The 21,376-nt window shown below is 37.9% G+C and overlaps 1 non-coding gene across 1 annotated transcript; it reads left to right on the top strand.

The window, feature by feature from the left end:
• Positions 1-2,161: 2,161 nt before the first annotated feature.
• Positions 2,162-2,265, top strand: LOC114235527 (U6 spliceosomal RNA). Its single transcript, XR_003621683.2, has one exon. It is a non-coding gene; the product is annotated as a U6 spliceosomal RNA (small nuclear RNA).
• The last annotated feature ends 19,111 nt before the right edge of the window (positions 2,266-21,376 follow it).

The raw sequence follows: 21,376 nt of genomic DNA, 5'->3' as shown, positions 1-21,376 counted from the left end.
GCATCACTAAAAGCTTACCCAGTGACTGTCTCTGAGTAAAACTCTTTGTGAGTGGACTTTTCAGGTTCACTCACTCAAGCTAGTGTGTTGTTTATGCAAGCATGTATGCCGAAGACATGCAGTTGATTTTACATATAGTATAAATATATATTTTACAACTTTGCTGTAATACGTTTACCAGTGGGTGTTTTCAAGACCTGTATAACAAAGCTTATAGAAATAGGCATTCTTTCGCCAGATATAGTTATGCAGATAATAAAAAGTTCTGTAAATCTTTAAACACTGTCCTTACATACTGGTCATCCAATCAAAGAGAATTTTTAAAAATGTATCTAATAATTTGATTTGGGGTGGGATCTAAGTACTATGAATATGACATTTTGGAACTATAATAGGCATTACTCAACTCAAATATATTCCAAAACTAAGTGAGGACAGTTACCTCTGTAATGTTATAGGATACTCAGACCCAATCATGAAAAATTATGGGAAATCAAGATGACATTTGGAGATCTGCCTGTTGTCATATAGAGCATATCTAATGTAATGACTCGAACAATTTGCTTAACTTGCTGTGTGGGAGAAAAATAATATATATGACACAGTGCTTAGCCTGTTATAAAGTTGTGCCAGAAGTTTTCCAAAAAAACATAACTCGGTATAGATCATCGCATGAAGAATACTTACCAAAGAACAGCACTGGGCCTTCCTTCAAGACTTTAGCTAGAACAAGCTTCCTACCCAAACAGTAGCCCCAAGTGAAATCTGTCCTCGCAAAGTATCCACTGATTGATTCTGTAGTGTCAAATTCCAATTACCAGTCACCAAATGAACTCAATTATTGTAAATCGCAATTTATTTGGAAATGAAAGCTTAAGTTATTCCTCAAACAATGTATTTGTATCTTAATAATATGCTTGTTTTCAAAGTAACTTTAAGAATGAAGCATTTAGTATTAGGCAAAAACACAAGTACTTTTTTAGTCACAGTAGTTAATGAGAGTTTCTTGTTTTCTTTTTAGGATGTGTTTAGGATTTGGGGGAAGGAGTGGCAATAACAAGATTATCAGGAGGGTCTGTTGGAAATGCCCTAAGGAAAAATTGGTTCACGTGCTTTAATGAGTAGATAAGTATGATCTGTCATTAGCTTGTCAAGCATACAGTATTGACTTTCAAACATCTTAAATAAAGCCTGTCCTCACCACTTTCTCCACAATCTAGGCTGTTATTACTTGACACCACCAATGAAGAAATCACTGATTTTTAATCAATTCTACTTCTGCCACCATCCAAATTATTGAAGTTTGAATTTTAGTGCATTATTATTAGTACTTGAATTTCAATACGTTACTTTGTACGAATAAATACCCAGTTGTAACTGGGCAGTAGGTAAAAACAAACATTAAATATTAAATTACTGATTTCTAGAGATTGGCAGATTAGTCAAGTGTTTTATATTGTATTCTATTATCTTGGAATGGTGACCATAAAACCTGAAGAATGAAGTCAAGACAGTGTGTAGTTCTGACTTTTGCATCACAGATAGGAATATTTCTTCCTGGGCATGAAGTTCCTAGTCTAGTTAATAAAGAACATTACCTGCTGATGGAGCACAATGTCCTGTGTTTGTGCAAATAAATTAAAATGATTACATATGCAAATGAGGACTAATTAAATACAGAGTTGTTCTAATTTAAAAGCACAAATACTTCCTTGAGCACATTAGGTTCTAAAAATCAGATATTACATTTTTCATGAGTTTTATTAGGCTTACCTTGCATATATAATTTTTTTTTTTCTGAAACTACCACTAAATATGGTGATAGCTTGTAGAGTGATTACGTATTAAGGCGTTTTAATCGCTTTTCAACACTTGCAGCACAAAAGAAATTTTAAATATGAGAAAACGAAGTACTCATAAACATTTAAGGTGCTTGTAAATTTATACCTAGTTGGCCTACTCTGATTCTCTTAAAAATAGAGAAAACAACATGGTTATTTCATTTTTTTCCCCAGGTGAATACAGTTCAAACGAATGTCTTTGTAAAATTTAATGACACATTTGCTTGTAGGTTTCAGTTTTGTGATTTTTGAGAATATTGTAGGACTTGGTAGCATCTTTTCACTAGGCAGTCAATGATCCTAAAAGCCCTATTATTTTAGTGCTCACTTTGGCAGCACATATACTAAAATTGGAACAATACAGGGATTACAGTGGCCCCTGCACAAAGATGACACACAAATTCGTGAAGCATTGCATATTTTTAAGACCTAAATGTAAGACCAGACACTACAAAACTCTTAGAGGAAAACATACGCAGAACACTCTGACATAAATCACAGCAAGATCCTTTTTGACCCACCTCCTAGAGAAATGGAAATAAAAACAAAATAAACAAATGGGACCTAATGAAACTTAAAAGGCTTTGCACAGCAAAGGAAACCATAAACAAGACCAAAGACAACCCTCAGAATGGGAGAAAATATTTGCAAATGAAGCAACTGACAAAGGATTAATCTCCAAAATTTACAAGCAGCTCATGCAGCTCAGTATCAAAAAAACAACCCACTCCAAGAATGGGCAGAAGACCTAAATAGATATTTCTCCAAAGAAGATATACAGATTGCCAACAAACACATGAAAGAATGCTCAACACCGCTAATCAGGTATACAGTGGAGTTGCCTTTGATATAAGAGTTGAGTTCTCAAGTTTGCTTGTTTACATGAAGAGTCATGCATGACCAAATTTAAGTACTGGAGATACTCTCAGCATCACTAAAAGGTTACCCAGTGACTGAGTAAAACTCAGAGAAATGCAAATCAAAACCACAATGAGGTATCACCTCACACCGTCAGAATGGCCATCATCAAGAAGTCTACAAACAATAAATGCTGGAGAGGGTGTGGAAAAAAGGGGACTCTCTTGCCCTGTCGGTGGGAATGTAAATTGATACAGCCACTATGGAGAACAGTATGGAGGTTCCTTAAAAAACTAAAAATAGAACTACCATATGACCCAGCAATCCCACTACTGGGCATATACCCTGAGAAAACCATCATTCAAAAAGAGTCATATACCACAATGTTCATTGCAGCTCTATTTACAATAGCCAGGACATGGAAGCAACCTAAGTGTCCATCAACAGATGAATGGATAAAGAAGATGTGGCACATATATACAATGGAATATTACTCAGCCATAAAAAGAAATGAAATTGAGTTATTTGTAGTGAGGTAGATGTACCTAGAGTCTGTTATACAGAGTGAAGAAAGAAAAACAAATACCGTATGCTAACATATATATGGAATCTAAAAAAAAATAAAAGTTCTGAAGAACCTAGGGACATGACGGGAATAAAGATGCAGACATAGAGAATGGACTTGAGGACACAGGGAGGGGGAAGGGTAAGCTGGGACAAAGTGAGAAAGTAGCATTGACATATATACAATACCAAATGTAAAATAGCTAGTGGGAAGCAGCCACATAGCACAGGGAGATGAGCTCTGTGCTTTGTGTCCACCTAGAGGGGTGGGATAGGGAGGGTGGGAGGGAGAAGCAAGAGGGAGGAGATACGGGGATATACGTATATGTATAGCTGATTCACTTTGTTATACAGCAGAAACTAACACACCATTGTAAAGCAATTATACTCCAATAAAGATGTTAAATAAAAGCCCTATTTTATATATTTTAATTTTCAAAATGGGAATGTTTTTATTTCCTTTTATGATTACATATCATTATAGTAAAAAGTAGTATCTCTCTTCAGCAGTAAATAGGAATGGATTATTGATAAGATGTTTCAACATGGATGACCCTTGAAAATATGCTAAGTAAAAAAAAAAAAAAGCCAGATGTGAAAGACCACATAGCATATGATTCCATTTATATGAATTTCTGGGAAAGACAAATCTCTAGAGATAAATCAGTAATTGCCTGGAGGTGAAGTGGGGATTGACTGCAAACAGGCAGGATGGAACTTCTTGAGTGATGATGGTCGTGCAACTGTATGTTTACTAAAATCATTAAAGTGTACACTTAAAATGAGTAGATTTTATGATATGTAAATTATGTCAATACTTTTTAAAGCATGGGGAGAGAATGGGAGGAAGAACAAACTGCTAGAACATCTGTATTTTTAGAGTTCAAGAGAAGAAAAGAGTTTTAGGATGGACTTTAATAGAGGGAAAAACAATATAGTACTTTTGCCCAGAGAAAACAAAATGAAGTAAAATTGCCCTCCTCTCAGATTTCACTCCCCGCTTAACTCCCTTCAAATAGATTGGTGGGCATTTTATCAGACCATACACACAGGTTCCCTCTTCCCCTCCCCCTTTCCCTTAGTGGCTTCTATACATATGAATACACATATACATGTGCCTTTTTTTAGAATTAAAATTCATAAAACATAAAATTTATTTTAACAAATTTAAAGTGTACAGTTCAGTTGCTTTAGTATATTCACAATGTTGTACAAGTGTCATTACTATCTAATTTCAGAATATTTCCATCACCCCTAAAAGAAACCCTATACCTCTCAATTCCCCACCTCCCATACCCTGGCAACTGCTATTTATTTTCTGTCTCTGGATTTGCTTATTCTGGACATTTCATACAAGGAGAAGCATAAAATGTGGCCTTTTGCTTCTGGCATCTTTGCATATTGTTTTCAAAGTCAACTTTTTTTTTTTTAACTAAGCAATCTATTATAGGCATCATTATGTATGTTGAACATTGAAATTTCATTCTTTTTAATAGCTGAATATCATTATTTGAGTGGTTAAATTTACTTCACCAGTTCCCTACTGTTGAACAGTTGGGATCTTTGTACCGTCTTTTAAAAATTGTAAGTAGTGCTGCATTGGTATTGGCATCTTTCATCATTGGAGTGCCACATTTGCTTTTAACAGTGCTGAGGTTGATCATTATTTAAACTCAGAGCTTAAATTCTGAGAATTTCAATAATTTTATTCCCTAACAGTTTTGTTTAATGTGAATATAGTTTTCTGTGATTTGTTGAAACATGCAAGTCACATCCATGTTTGTACAAGCATTGCTCTTTGGTTCTCAATTATCTCAACATTTTTATTCTACTCTTAAGCAGTGGAATATGAATACTGCTAAAAGTATGATGTCATACCCACACCTCAAATTATTTCTGCCTTAGAATGGAAGACTTCATTCAAAGTGAGATGTTTTTTTTTTCTTGCCCATTTAGAAGAGTCATTCCAACAGTAGCATTTTTAGGTCAGTGTTTTTATATAGCTTTAAAAAAAATGTTTGAAATGTGCCCATTTAAAATTTCACGTTGAGTGGGTCTGTATGCCTATAGAATTTAGTCATTTCAGGACATCCTTGAACATTTAACTCTGCTGTGCTTTAAATTTTTTCAATATTCATCCCTTGAGATAAGAGCAAATGTATAGTATGATCTGACAGTGGCTCAAATTAGGCCTTGTTACCTAATGTGTTCCTATTTAAATTCTCAAGAATTAAATTTTATCACAGCAGCAGTTAAAAAGAAGCCTAAAATCAACATCTCCAATTCAGATATCTGCAGAAATCAGTTACATAAATTTTTATTGAGCTTTAAGTGTTGAATTTCTTAATAAAATGATTTAAAATGCATTCCTTCTGCTTTTTTTTTTCTTTGTGTTTGAGAGCATTTGTTTGCTTTGGCATTCTATTTATAATGTTCTATGCCTGTAAGTAAGCTTGCTTTTTAAATGCACTTTTAAAAAACACTGTTTCTGTACTGTTTAAATGTGGTACATTTTAATCACTACATGAGCATTCATATTGACCAACATACCCTAGCTTAAATGCTAGTTCAGATACTCCTTGGATGTTTATGTCTGTCGCAAGGTCATGCTTAACCAGACTCAATTTTTATCATCTCTTCAGATCATATTCTATTCTGATGCTGGTCTAGGTCACCATCTTCCTAGTGGGATAACATGGCTTTGGCTTTTTCTGGAAAAGATTCAGTCATTTCTATGGTTTAATAAAAGATTGAACTGCATCTCCAGTGAGGTGAATGGTATTTAAATGTGACTATCTTTGATCATCTACTTTGAACCAAAATTAGAATTTAATATTTGACCTGAGTCACACTGATTTTCTGTTTTTTATTTTATTATATCACAAAAATAAGAGATAATCATTTATGAACAAACCACAGAACCTCTGTCTTAAATAGGACCCAGCTAGAGGCAGAATGGGAATTGAGAGTATGAAAGTCAAGACTGAATTGCAGTTGATAGAGGGGAGTCTGGAGCCTTAAGAGAAGAAGCAGGGGAAAGGTTGGAGAGTTTGTTTTAGGGAATTTGTTTTAATACTTACACTATGTCATATAGACATCAATATGAAATTTTTAATGTATCAAAATAAAGCCTACTTACCTGGTGTAAAAAGCAGTGAGTACCAAAAAAAGTAAATCAGACAGTGGAAAGGTATGTTAATTCTTTAAATCAATTTTATAATGAAACTCAATTCTAAAGCAGTTTTTAAATATTCATGTAACAAGGTAATTCTGGTGATATTCAATTGTTTGCAAAACCTCTCAGAAATCCATTTCGGCATTATGGTTGGGAAATTTTTCTAGCCACTGATTGAAATTGCTCATGGTGCAATTAGAGCTTGGGTCTTCTTATTGTCTCTTTCTGGGAGATGGGAACAGGTCACCATCCTCTAAGACTAGAGCTGGGGAGCTGTGGTCCCTGATCAAGATCTGGAAGAGAGTATCCATGGAAGAGAGACCATTCTAATGGGCTTCATTTCATCTCTTCCCCGGGCTGAGCATACTCTGGCTGCTGGTACTGCTCCAAAAATCATTTTTTCCACGTTGGCAATTATAATATTCTGATTCAGAGCAGAACCTATGAATCCGAACAATTAAAAAGCTATAGGGCTTCCCTGGTGGCGCAGTGGTTGAGAATCTGCCTGCTAATGCAGGCGACACGGGTTCGAGCCCTGGTCTGGGAAGATCCCACATGCCACGGAGCAGCTGGGCCCGTGAGCCACAACTACTGAGCCTGCGCGTCTGGAGCCTGTGCCCCGCAACGGGAGGGGCCGCGATAGTGAAAGGCCCGCGCACCGCGATGAAGAGCGGTCCCCGCACCGCGATGAAGAGTGGCCCCCACTTGCCGCAACTAGAGAAAGCCCTCGCACGAACCGAAGACCCAGCACAGCCAAAAAAAATAAATAAATAAATAAATAAATAAAATAAAAGTAGGAAAAAAAAAAAAAAAAAGCTATAGAAAGTAGGCAGTTTATCAGCATTTTAAAGAGGAACAATATAGCTAATGCCCAGGGTATAGCTTCTATCCTTACCACTCTGCATCTATCCTTTTGTTGTCTCACCCAGTCTTCAGTTTATGTTTATTCAAACTTTAACTGACTCTAATATAGAAATGGAAATGAGATGTATTTAGCATTTTGTGCATATCAAAGTTTTATGTTGCCTATTCTCAGTTCTTTAACAAAATAACTGAATATTTCATCTCTAAGTGATGGGGAAAATATTTTGGATATCTTTTTGCAAGGGATGTGGGGAGGAATAGGCCCTTGCTTTGAGGTTTTTCTGGTTCAATGACTGGGGGAATGTTTCCCACCCTTGTTCAATGAGCTTTCCCCACTGAATGCAGTTCCAAGCCATTAAGTGCCTACTGTGAGCAAAATCCTTCTTTGGCTTCCTCCTTACAAGCTGAGTTTTCTCTGCCTTAATGCTTTTCTCTCAACTGATTTTCTGATTGCCCTTGGACTCTTCTCTAGATCCCTTCCACATTCTTCACATCTTTCTTTCATTGTGTAGCCCAGATTGGGACATTCATGTTTCATGTATCTGATGACAAGTAAATAACAGTGACCCACATTTACTACATTTTGTGTGGCTAAGAATGACATGTCTCTTGCACAATTTTGAACTGAGAACTAAGAATGAAAAATACATAGCATTAGCCTTGCTAATAATTTGATGAGACCTTGATTGTCATTTTTGAGCTTTACTTTTCTCTCTATGAAGTTGTATTAGATTCTTTGACACATTTCAATTCTGAAATATATATATAACTTTTACACACAACACGTAATTTATATTGTATATGTTATATATAATGTTATGTACTAATATATAAAATATATAAATAAGCATGTAGTTTTCTTTTTTGTTTTTTTTTATAAGTATTTTTAATTAATTAATTAATTAATTTTTTTTTATTTTTGGCTGTGTTGGGTCTTCATTTCTGTGCGAGGGCTTTCTCTAGTTGTGGCAAGCGGGGGCCACTCTTCATCGTGGTGCGCGGGCCTCTCACTATCGCGGCCTCTCTTGTTGCGGAGCACAGGCTCCAGACGCACACGCTCAGTAGTTGTGGCTCACGGGCCTAGTTGCTCCGCGGCATGTGGGATCCTCCCAGACCAGGGCTCGAACCCGTGTCCCCTGCACTGGCAGGCAGATTCCCAACCACTGCGCCACCAGGGAAGCCCCAGCATGTAGTTTTTGAAGTGGTAATAAAATCTCAATTATATTTCGGAAGAATATATATAGTTATCTATATATGTGTATACACGTATATATGAAAGTGTTCCCTATATACATTCTAGTTTTTTTTTTTTTTTTTTTTAATTTTATTTATTTATTTGGTTGTGCCCGGTCTTAGTTGCTGCAGGTGGGCTCCTTAGTTGTGGCATGCGAACTCTTAGTTGCGGCATGCATGTGGGATCTAGTTCCCTGGCCAGGGAACGAACCTGGGCCCCCTGCACTGGGATCGCTGAGTCTTAACCGCTGAGCCACCAGGGAAGTCCCTATACATTCTAGTTTTATCAGGCTATGTGAAAGTATATATGGAATGATTTCTTTGTTAAAAAACAAGCATATGCACACACACACACATTTGCCACCTGGCACAAATATTTAACTTGAGAGAATTGATAACTAGATGCTCTTTTCCAGACCTCCTGAATTGCTTGGAGTTTTTCACTATACCTTAGAAAGAAGATATGATTTTGCCCCAGTAACTCCTAATGTAACCTTGGCTTTTCAGTACTTCGTCCTTCTAATCTAATTGCATTGGGAAGTAGTATTAAGCGGGCACATCGTCCACTGGCCAGAGTCTGATATTCTAACATTAGAGTAGTTCCTTTTTTTTTTTTTTTTTAGTTCATCAGTGCTCCTCTCAATCTTATAAAAATAACCTAATTCAAGGTACCAAGGACGTTCATCTGTATTATTACTGGCCTCCCGGGGTATTACATGACTCTTCTCAAAAAAGTCCAGTGGCCATTTCCTTAGTTCAATAAGTAATATGTCTTGGACAAAATATAAGCTGTGGTACTCTTGAGGAAAGCAATTATGTCCATTTCAGCAACGTAGGAAATACAGGAAAAACCAGCATGGCTCTCTGAAAAGGTAATGCCTATAAAGGAAAGGGTGTTTTAGGGCTTCTTTCTTAGTAATTTGATTTTTATACTTACTATAATGCAATAAGCTATAAGACGCATGATATATGTAGTAAGACTTAAAAGTATAATGTAATAAATATGTATGTACTGTACTTCTAGGTTGAAATGTAAAAACATTAAGTACAGTTGAAATACCCTGTGTATATTCTAATTGTAGCCCATGTCTTCCCAGCAGAAGTTACTAATATTCTGAACTTTAGGCTTATCATTCTCAGCATTCCTTTATATTTTTACTACGTGTGTGTCTATTCTAAAACAATGTAGCATTGTTCAGCATGTTTTTGACTTTTATATAAATGACATAATACTGACTTATTCTTCAACTTGCTTTTTTCACTCATAAATTTATGAGATTCACCTGTGTGAATAGTTTGTGAAGCTCTGTTTACTAGCATGTAGTAGTCCATTAACATATCACAATGTATTGCTCCCTTTTTCTACTGATGACATTAAGTTTGTGTCCAGTTTCCTGCTTTTACAAACAATGGTCTGTGAACGGTCCTGTGTGTGTCTCCTTGTATATGTGTGCGCAAGGGTTTTCCTAGGACCACATAAGGCTTAAGTGCTACATCTTCTTGATGGTTTGTGTCTGTCTTATCCCAAAGCCAAACAGCACCCTCAATATTTTCTTTTAAGGATTTTAAAGTTTTGCTTTTCACATTAAAACATTTTATTTTTATCCACCTGGTATATGAATTCAGGATCCGATTTTGTTTTTTCCATATGCATCACCAGTTGTTCCATCACCATTTGTTTAATAGGTGTCCAGGAAGGGCACTGGTAAGCTAACCATAAGGCATTCTTCTCACTTAGACCTAAAAAGAATGGAAGGGAAAAAAGAACCTCCTTTTTTTCCCAGTAAAGAAAAGAATCTCTCTTTAAAATTTGTCTACATTTCCCTCCTTCCTCTAGCCTCATGTCTCTCTGCTCTTACCTACATGGAATCGACTTCATTAATAGAAAATATATGACTTAGTGGAAGCAGTACCTTGGGATGGTATGACTTCCTAACTTCTAAGCCAGAGGTCAGTAAACTACTTTTTCTGTGAAGTGCTGGATAATAAATATTTAGGCTTTGTGGGCCAAGAGGCAGGCAAAATCAAGGATATTACATATATATACATACACATATATATGTATGTATATATATATACACATATATATGTATGTATATATATATACACACACATATATGTATGTGTATGTGTATATATATATATACACACATATATATTATATGTATGTATATACACACCAAGAGGGAAAAAATTCCACAATATTTGTATTAACAAAATTATAAAAATAATTGAGTATATATTTTGATCATGCAAGTCTACTACTGTTCAGAGTAGAATTCCTGATTATCTCATTTATTCCTCCTCACAACCTGATGAGGTAGATATTATTAATACCTATATTATATTTATAAGGAAAATGAAGTTCATATAAGGTTACCCTGTTAGCAAATGTTGGAGCCATCATTTGAGCCTAACTCCAGAGCTTGTACTCTTGACCCTGATATAATTTTGAGAGGGGGATTAATATTAAGTATTAATATTAATTAAGAATTTATATTAATATTAAGTAATTTACATATTAATTTTAAAGATGAAGAAATAGAAGTGCAAAGGGGTTGAGTAACTTGGACAAGGTATACAGATTGCTGTAGGGCTGTGTCTGTCTAATTTCAAAATCATGTTCCTTCCCTTCTACTCTGCAACTTCAAATCTTCCAGGAACCTCCAAAACATGGATAATAGCTGTAATTAGCAAATCAGGTCTCAATTTATGTTACCATTTTAATTGAAATATTTTAATATAGAGATTAACAGCTGTATACATTTTTCTTTTTCATTATAAAAGATAAATTGACAACACAATGTTGTAAATAAACTATACCTAAATTTAAAAAAAAGATAAATTGACATTAAAAAGAAAAGATCATATAATACAGAAGGGTATTTGGGGAAAGGTAAAAAGTAAAATTCATTAATTCATTTTTTTCCTCTCCTCCCCTATTTGCTCTCTCCTTATTTCCCTTTCATTTTTCTTTTTATTAAATAAATTTATTTATTTTATTTATTTATTTTTGCCTGCATTGGGTCTTTGTTGCTGCATGCGGGCTTTCTCTAGTTGCAGTGAGTGGGGGCTACTCTTCGTTGCGGTGCGTGGGCTTCTCATTGCGGTGGCTTCTGTTGTTGCAGAGCATGGGCTCTAGGCACGTGGGCTTCAGTAGTTGTGGCACACAGGCTCAGTAGTTGTGGCTCGTGGGCTTAGTTGCTCCACGTCATGTGGGATCATCCCGGACCAGGGCTCGAACCCGTGTCCCCTACATTGGCAGGCGGATTCTTAACCACTGCACATAACATAAATTCTTAGCCCCCTTTCATTTTTCTTATCTTATTTTTTCTCTTTTTGTCTCCCTCCCCTTTTTTGTGTGTGCTATAAGAGCTGTTCAGAATAGAATAAAGCAGTGCCTGCCCAAGAGTAGAATTAAGATCCCAGAGAACTCAGGGTACTCTTGTTGACCAAACACAGTGGGAATCTCAAAGCAAACATAAATTCTTTTAATGGATGAAGTTTTTAGTTTCCTGGCATCAAGTCAATGTTCAACAAGTGTTGTTTACTGAGTGGCAACCATGTGGTGGATTCTGTGAGAGAATGCAGATGAAAACACTTACCTGTACCTTCAAGGAGCTCACAAGCCAGTGAAATTCTAACAATCAAAGCAAATTTGAAGAGTAAAGAGAAAGCCGAAGTAAACTCATGCAGGGGAGAGACTTGGTAAGCTCCGTCACCTCACATCCTTTATTAAGATGCAAATTAATCAATGATATAAATTGTCAGTTAAATGATGCATTTGATTAGGCGATAAGTCTTATTAACTTCAAGATAAAACAACTTGACAAAAGCATAATTACTATTTGTGTATTTGGCTTCAAAGATGCATTTTAAAATGCTTTGCATAGTGAAATCAACAACTAAAATGTACTTGTCACATGCATAAAATGTACTTGCCAAGCACCCCACCAGATGTGTCACATGCATATCTCATTTAAAGGTTACAACAATTCAATGAGGTTGCGGTAGGTGTTATTATTATCACTGTTTTAGATTATTTTAAAAATTCAAAGTATTTGCCCAGTTGTTATACAGCTAATAGTGAGCATAGCCATGATTTGACTTAGAGAGTAGTTAGGAAAACTTGAAAACATGGTGACATTTGAAAAAATCCATGCGGCCTTATAATTAATTTTCAATCCTACAGACAAACTAGAAAAAATATATCACATACACAGCATTGTATGAACTGATAACTAAATTAAAGTTTTGCCTCTTCTCCCAAAGGGCTTTTTTTTTGGCAACAAATCAGAAACTGAGCTCTCTCTCTGAGGTTTGGATTAGTGACTTTTGGTTTGGTCTGAAATGAGCTAGAGATGTCTGCCTCTAGTTCTAAATTCTAGATTATATGAGAACATGAAGCTCTGTCCCTACTAGGTGTTATTTGTTTAGGAGGCTCCCGGAGGATTCCTTTGGGCTTGGCAGTTATGTTGTATATGCAGTTACGTATATACGTTCCCTCACGTGGAGGGCCAAGCAGAAGAGGAATCTACTTGCGGGAAGGGCAAAAAAATCAGATTCTACCTCTGGCTCTGCTCCTAACCCATGATATGACTTTGAATAAAGTTGTTTTATACTGCCTATAAAATGGGGATTAAAAATGGTTTCTCTTCTCACTTCACTGGCAGATCAAAAGAGACCGTTTATGTGAAATGGCGTTACAGAGTTCAAAGGGCTATGCACATGCAGGGCGCTATTTTTTAGAGAACAAACCTAGATGTATGCTCAGGAGCTGGTTATCCTGTGGGCGGGGGGAAAACCAGAGCCCAGGCCAGATCGACTGAAGCAGGGGTCGGGCCTCGTTCACACTAATTCAAAGAGTAGGCTAGTTCAGCTGTATCCAAAATCCCGCACAAACTCTTCTCCGCATTTGAAAATCTATTTGTCAGGGGAAAATATATTGGTTAAGAGCTCAGGCTTTGTAATCTGAGAATCTTGTGGAAATGTCCCCTCTCGGCCTCGGTCTTCTCATCTACAGCACAGGGATAACTACAGCGTCTGCTCACGAGACTCTGTGGATTAACTGGGCAAAAGAATGCTAAGGACTTAATCTGGTGCCTTGTAAACTGAAAGCAGGCAGTAGGTAGTAGGTAGTATATTTTACCATGGTCAGTAGTAGTCTCAGCAACAGTAATGCAGAAATACAAGGAGGGGACTTGGGCAATTTTTTTCTTACACTTGTGAATGGAATTACTTGGGACCTAATTTGCTTGTATTATGCCTGAATGGTGAACCAGCGGTCTTGCATACAATTTTCTTCTTTTTTTTTTTCTGAGTGAGGGGTTATTACTTTAAAAAACCCCAAAAAACAGTCATCTCTAATACAGATTTTCTCCTTTTGTGCCAGATCTGTATTTCCTTTCATTTACATATAATTCACTATTAACTGGACCTGGGGAGAATCTATGCCATTTAAATGATATGAACTTTGACCATGGTTTTTGCTCTGTGGGACAGATTCATAAAGTCACATAATGTTTGTACCTCATTACAGAGACTGTTTTTTAAAAAATGCATTCAGTGTTTGCATACTAGTTAACATTTCCTTAATGAGATATATTTAATTTGGCTCAAATAAAACAAGTGCCTGGTTACTCAACTCAATATGCACATCTGAACATAAGTTTGATGACATTCACTATTGGAATTTTCTTTTTTTTGTGGAGGTTTATACAGTTGAAGAATAACATGAATGGTTGAAAGTCCTAACGCATAATTTGAAGGAGTGTGAAACAACCCATATTTATTGTAATAGCACTTGGGCAATATCTCATTTCCACTTAGCTTCAGTGCTATAAATAATTCTAATTTGTTTTCCTTGTACACTTATTGGATTAATTACAGTAGAACAAGCTAAGCGATATTACTGTAGCAGTTGGCTAAACTTGATACAAACACGATAATTAAAATAATTGCTTTTTAATTTCTCCCCTTTTCAGTAGTTTAATAAGCTGAATCTAGTGTTATAAACCTTAAAGAATTTGATTTGAGAATCTCTAGGCTTTTCTGTCAATGTGTTTTCATTGTTGATAGTGGATTTCAGTGTATTGTTGGGAGTTTCCTTCGGAAAGGAAGCATCTGGGTCCTGCCTCCATGCGATATCTGCTTATTTAGAAAGTGTATTGTTTCCATCATTCTTGCAGCACCATGGGATAATCACGTGTTTCCATTTACCCACCCAAATCGATGCTGGTAACACACATACGCACACACACCTGCACACACACAAACATGCATCCTTGATAGAGAAACCGTTCCCTCTGGCATCAGTAAAAGAACATATATTTATTTCAGCATGTCTTCCAACAAGCTATTCATTGCCTCAGCATTACCCAAGGCAAAGATTGTGCTCAGCTGCTCCCCCATCCCATCTCTCTCTTGTTGCTACATGTTTGATTACATCTGGAAAGGTACTGTTTTTGTTAATGTATAAGAAGAAGACCTCTGGGAAGCAAGGAAGTGAAAAATAGTCACTGCCAAAGGTATACTCCTTTCATCCTAAAAAGGTTGCCTGAGCCACTCTTGGTCCTCCCATTATGTTCCTGTGCTGTTTGCCAATTAACTTTTCCCAGTGTGCAGGGGTCACTGATCTGGACAGCATCCTTTGGTTTCCCCTCCCACTGATTCCTAGCAAAACTCTTATAAATGCACTGTACTTGCTTTTTGGTTTTCCCTCAGTGGCTGGGTTGCTTGGTGAGAATTTGATGCACAAGTTTAAACAACCTCTTTACAAAGTGGAGACAAAGCAAAAATAGAAGCGGGAAAAGTACACTCAAATGAGCTAGAATGAGAGCAAACTTTAGCTCAAAGTTTTTAACTGAAGTATCTTGATTTTTGTTGCTTTCGAGAATTTTAAAACAGAGAACAATTGAGAAATGGAAATCGTTTCTTCCCTCTGTATGTCTCAGAAGGATTTTCCACTTCATATCCGACTCTGAAATGACTCTCTCTGTAGTCTACATTTAAAATGTCAAGTGATTTCACCAGGCCTTTAGTAAATAAGGATTCAATTGGCAATTGGAGAAGCTTATCACCTGCAAGTTTCTTAAATATTCCCAACACTTTTTGAAAGAGGGAACATTCCTCAGAACTCAAATCTTGGCCCTTGATTTTCTGTCTTTACATCCTGCCCTCCAAGGCAGTTCATTTGCTCTTACAGATTCAGCTCTTGCCTCCGTGTTAGACTTACCCAGATCTTTATCCCAGACACTAACCTCTCCCCCATGCTCAAATCCCTATCATCAGCTGCCTGCTGGACATTTCTTTAAGATGTCCCGCTGTCAACTCAAACTGAACATATGCACAATGAATGGAACTCATCTTCTTCCTTCCTCTCCCCTCTGCTCTGACAGGCAGCCTCTCCACAGTCCACAATTCTTTCTGTCTCTCTCTCAGTCTCTGCCTCACCTCTCCCTCTCTCTCACACAGCAGTTCCAGCAATGATCAAAACTGCGGTCATTATTTGATCTCCTCTCTCCCCAGCTTCTTACATCTATGTACTAGATAAGTCTCCTGCATTCTTTCATGCCTCTCCTCCACCTCGTTTCTCTACAATACTGTAACTGATCATCCAGGTTTACACAAGCATTTACTCAACCAGTGGTTATTAGTCACCTATGCCTTGCCAGGCACTATAATAGGCACACTGAATTTGATGTCAGGAAAGAAACTGCCATGGCAATAATCATAGCAATTAGCCCCTTACAACACTCTCCTACTTGGTATCTTGGAAGCCAGTGTCTCTTCCTCGCCAATCCACTTGTCCTCAAGTTAACCTTCCCAAATATAACTTGGATAATATTTTTCTAAATATCATGGATTTAACTATAAATAAGTCTGTTCTATATATTTTATGACCTAAAACCTTTAGGACTCTTCATGTAGAGCATCATAAGCCGCCCAGCTGCATTTAGAATCATGGCAGCATGTCCATTAGCAAAATGGAAGGCCATCTCGCCTTTCCCTGCCAGCCTTGCTTCTCCCAGACACTGCAGGGGATGAGGGGCAGGAGCTTCGAGCCTCATACTGCCGGAAGCAAGACACTCCGGGGAAGACTGGAGTGCTCAGGGTAATGAAGCCCATGCCTCCACTTCCCAGTTGAACAAGTTAGCTCCAGTTAGTGCCGAAGCCCCCGTCAGTGCCCGTAACGCCAGCTGTATTTCTGAAAAACATGTTTGGAAGGTTCGTAAATAGATTAGTGCAGGTAGACCACACTCTGCTCTTAGAACGTCAGGGAGAACCTCCCTGATGAAATGACATCCATTTCTTTATGTTTAAACATGTCCTCTTTTATGATTATTATTACAGAAGCAATAGATATTATAAACCAAGCAGTACAAAAGTATATGAGGTAGAAATGGGAAGTCCCTCGTGTGACCTCTGCGCCCACAGATTAGCAGGTGTGAGGAAAGAGTGCTGCACTGACATTTTCACTCAGCTTTGCAGGCTTCCTGGTCATTTCGGCACCTTTCCTTTCCCAGATACCTCCAGGACAAAAGTAGAAACGAAAAGCCGATATAGCTGACTCATTTCATCCCAGATTTCTGCTCTCAGTGGCATTCCCAAAAGTAGGAGAAAAGTGGAAGCCACGGAGGATACCTCAGGAGACCCTTCAGTGACCAGAGTTCACCACTCCCCCAGGCCTGGATGCTGGTCATTACGCTGCAACACACACCATCTGAGGTCTACACTACCGGTGTCGATGCTCTTTGACCACTAGGTGGTTCTGTAACCTATCTGATGCAATTCCCACTTGCTGGCTGAAGTGAAGAACGGAAACATTAGGGTAAAATCCTGTCCCCACACCTTCCCCATTTGTTTCTGTCTTAATTTTCACCCACTCCTCTGTGTCCAAATAGAATCTGACCACAAAGCCAGCATGCACCATCTCACTAGGCTGCTCTGTTGGGGAAGAGAAGAGGGCCATTTCCTCCGCCAGGCCAGGTTTGGGCTGTGAGGCTGCAGGCTGTTTTCTAAATGTGAAGATGAGTGGGACTCCCAGGCGCTGTGTCCTGGTTGCAGCAGGAATGGAAATTTCCTTTACCTGATGGCTCCACATCTGCTGCATTCATTTATTTAACACACACTTACTGGTGCCTATTATTATAGGCAGGGAACCTTGCTGGGTCCAGAAGCTAGAGAGATACTGGGGTATCTAGTCCTTGAGAATTTAACAGTCATATAGGAGCAACAAGCAAGTTGCTTGCCCAACACCCATCCTCCCTTCGCTTGGATCTCAATTTTCCCCTGGGAGCACCTCTCTTCCCTCCCTCCGCCCATGGGTATCAGGTATCTGACTCCACCTCTGACTTCCTGGTGGGGCATGTGACTCCATCCTGGCCTGAGCACTGCATCCCCGCTGACACTGATTGGTTCAGGGACAAGCATGTCACCTGATCCAAAGAGATGCAACCTGGGGAATTTTGCTGGGACTATTGAGAAACAAGCTCTATCTCCTTTTATCCTGGTCTTGAACCTGGGAGTATGTAAGCCTGAATCTGTTGGCAGCCACCTTTCCATCACATGAACTCTGAGCATGAAACTAGTGTGGAGGAAAGCAGAGTTAAGAGTTAGAAAGAGATTGGGCCCTGATGATGTCATTTGAGTCCTTGAATCAAAATATGCCTGAAGCTAGCTCTACTGAAGTGTCTGTAGATTTCCACTTTGCTTCACCTTATTTGAATCACATTTTCTGTCACTTGCACCAGATGTAATAAATGATATACAATATATGTAATAATATAAATAATAAAGAGAAAACTACAATGCCATGTGGTAGGTGAGTGATCTGATAGAGGTTAGTACAAGCTGTTATGGCAATAAATAGGAGAGATAGCTAACCCAGAAGCAGGGATGACTTCCTTAAGAAGTTCATTTATTTAAAAACTAAGAATTGAGCACTATATTAATTTACTAGAGCTGCCGTAACAAAGTACCACAGACTTTGGCTTAAACGCTAGATATTTACTTTTTTATTTGCTTATTTTCTCTCAGTCTGGAGGCTAGAAGCCTGAGATAAAGGTGTTTGCAGGATTGGTTTCTTCTGAGGCCTCTCTCCTTGGCTTGTAGACAGCCATCCTCTCCTTGTGTCTTCATGTGGTCTCCCCTCTGTACCTATCCGTGTCTTCTTTTCTTCTTTTTATAGGGACACCAGTCATATTGGATTGGGGCCCACCCAAATGACCTCATATTTCATGCTTTAAAAATCCTATCTTCAAATACAGTCACATTCTGAGGTACTGGGAGTTAGGGCTTCAACACACGAATTTGAAGGGGATACGATTCCGCCCATAACAAGCACCTAACTTGGATGCAAAGACAAATAAAAAAGGATTATTGCTATCATTGAGCATACAATCTACATAAGACTGCAAAAATAACCATAATACATAGCTAAATAAGTGAAACATACACATTTATTGAGCACACTGCTGGAAGCTGTGGATTTGTCATTTCAGATAAGACCCTATGCCTGTGAAATCACTAGTAATAATGGAGATAGTGTAAATTTCCGGGCTTTGACGAAGAGGTCACTTCCAGGTAGTGTGGTATTTGAAAACACTTTGAAGAATGGTAGAATTTCAGTAGAGACAGCCAAGGTAGATGTGCTACATTCACCCACATCACCCAAACAGACTAAGTCACTGTTTACCATCTCTTTCCACCTTCTTTCCCATTTCAGTGCATCACACCATTTTAAGATTTTGTTAAATGCTTTTTTTAAGGGTAACTTTTACTTAATGATTCCCTTGATTCGTTTGTTGTTCTTCATTTGCATTCCATTTCTGTCACTGTCAAAAACTGTAAAAACTCTGAAATGTTTCCCTATGTGCAAGCTAAGGAGTAAACCTGCCAGAGTTTCATGGATGTTGACAGGTGACATGAGACTGCTGGGTAAGAGATGAAGGACAGTTTTTTACTCGTGGCTTTTGTTTGCATCAAGAAGAGGGTCAGTGATAGCTGCTCATGCAGTGGGGTATGTTACAGGAGAAGAACCTTGAGTTTAGGGAAGCCAGATCTTTTATAATATGAGGTAATCATGCATGTTCTTTGCTCTTGAGGGAGACACTATCTCTGTCTTACAAGGCTGTTCACTATACAAATATCCTTCAAAAGACAGTCTGGAACAAAGGGGCAGTGAGGGCCTTGCTTGCAAGACATGCAGAAACCCAAGAGGCCCACAGGGAATTATCTTCCAATAGTCATAAGCAGCTTTGGCCAAACAAATTTCCTACTGTTTTCATGATAAATAAGTCCCAAGACATCTATGTGTGGAAGGAAGGTTTCACCGGGTCTTGGATTTAGACTCTGGGTTTTCCACTTTTCTGTGGTTTTGACAAGGAGTCTAACCACCCATTCTGCAATTCTCTCTCTCACTTATCAGCAAATATGTTACGCTCTCACCTTTAACTTCAGCTATTCGTCACATATTTCTTCAAATTTCTCTAAAATATAGTCATTGATTTTACCACGGGTCAGCAAATCTTGGCCATTGGGCCAAAGAATGGTTTTTACATTTTTAAAATAATTGTAAAAGACAAAACAAAACAAAAGCAAAAGAACATGGACAGAGCCCGCATGTGATCCATAAAGGCTGAAATATTTACTTGGTGGCCCTTTACAGAAAAGGTGTGGCTAACGACCATGTTCTAAACCTTTGGAAATGCTGTAATAATTGAGAATTGTCCTCTTCCCTCCCCCTATTCCTTAACTATTTAGGTAAAATCATGGAAGGCTTAGGGTTAGCTCTAAAGTAGCTATTGAGTCAGGCAACATTTCTCTGATGATACATATATTCATTGCATTTTATTTCCTTCATAATAAATCAGGTTTTGTTTTCCCTCTTCTCCCTCACATATGTCTTACCATCATCACCTGCCCTGCGCACCAAATGCAACAACCCATTATAACAAGTAGTATTTATTATATGTTTCAGGCAGAGTCCCAAGCACTTTATGTACATATTCCTACTTAATCCTCACCCTGACCCTTTGACGTAGTTACTGGTATCTTCATCATACAATAAAAAAAACTAAGACACAGTTTGGTTCATAACCTATCCAAGATCATGCAGCTTCTAAGTGGCAAATTAACAAGTATATTTTGCTGCTCTGTCCATCAGCAGTGTCTGCCTTTTGCGGAGCAGTGATCTATTGTGATAGAAGCCTCCGGTAGCCACCAGCAGAGTAGGTGAGATGCTGACAAGATACACGAGGAAAGATAAAAAGGACTTTTACATGTCAGGACTCCCATTAGGCACTTAAAAAAAGTCACTTCGTGTAGTACTTGACAACAAAGGTGAAAAGGATTTTTCCATTTTTCTACAAGAAGAAAATGGAACGCAGAGAGCCCCAGAGATTTGCCATACTAGAGCTAGAATTTGAGTGCATATTTGTCTGAGTCAAAATTAATTTGTGAGATTGTTGCTCTATCAATTGGAGAAGCAGCCGCCAAGGGCCAGTATGCATCTCCTTATATAGTTTGTTGATCGTGTAGACTGAGTTTAAGCAAATGTTTATAAAGCACCCACTTTATAAGTAATATGCTGGACGCTAGTGATACAGAGCAAACACAGGACCCAACTGCTTCCTTTCTACAAATTCTTGGTTAAGACATTACATGATTTAGGAGAGAAACTGGTATTTTTCAAATGTTGTACCTTGCACTTAAAGCTGGCTTTCTTACATTTTTGGATCACCTGTTTGTTTTCTGCCAGTCAATGACCTAGAGCTAATTAGAAAAAGGATTTCCCACCTTGCCTTGGGAGATAAGTGGATTTCTCAGGGGAGTTAATTTT

The sequence above is a fragment of the Balaenoptera acutorostrata genome, chromosome 2 (assembly GCF_949987535.1).
Source record: "Balaenoptera acutorostrata chromosome 2, mBalAcu1.1, whole genome shotgun sequence".
Taxonomy (NCBI): Eukaryota; Metazoa; Chordata; class Mammalia; order Artiodactyla; family Balaenopteridae; genus Balaenoptera; species Balaenoptera acutorostrata.
This window is presented reverse-complemented; position numbering and strand designations above follow the sequence as displayed.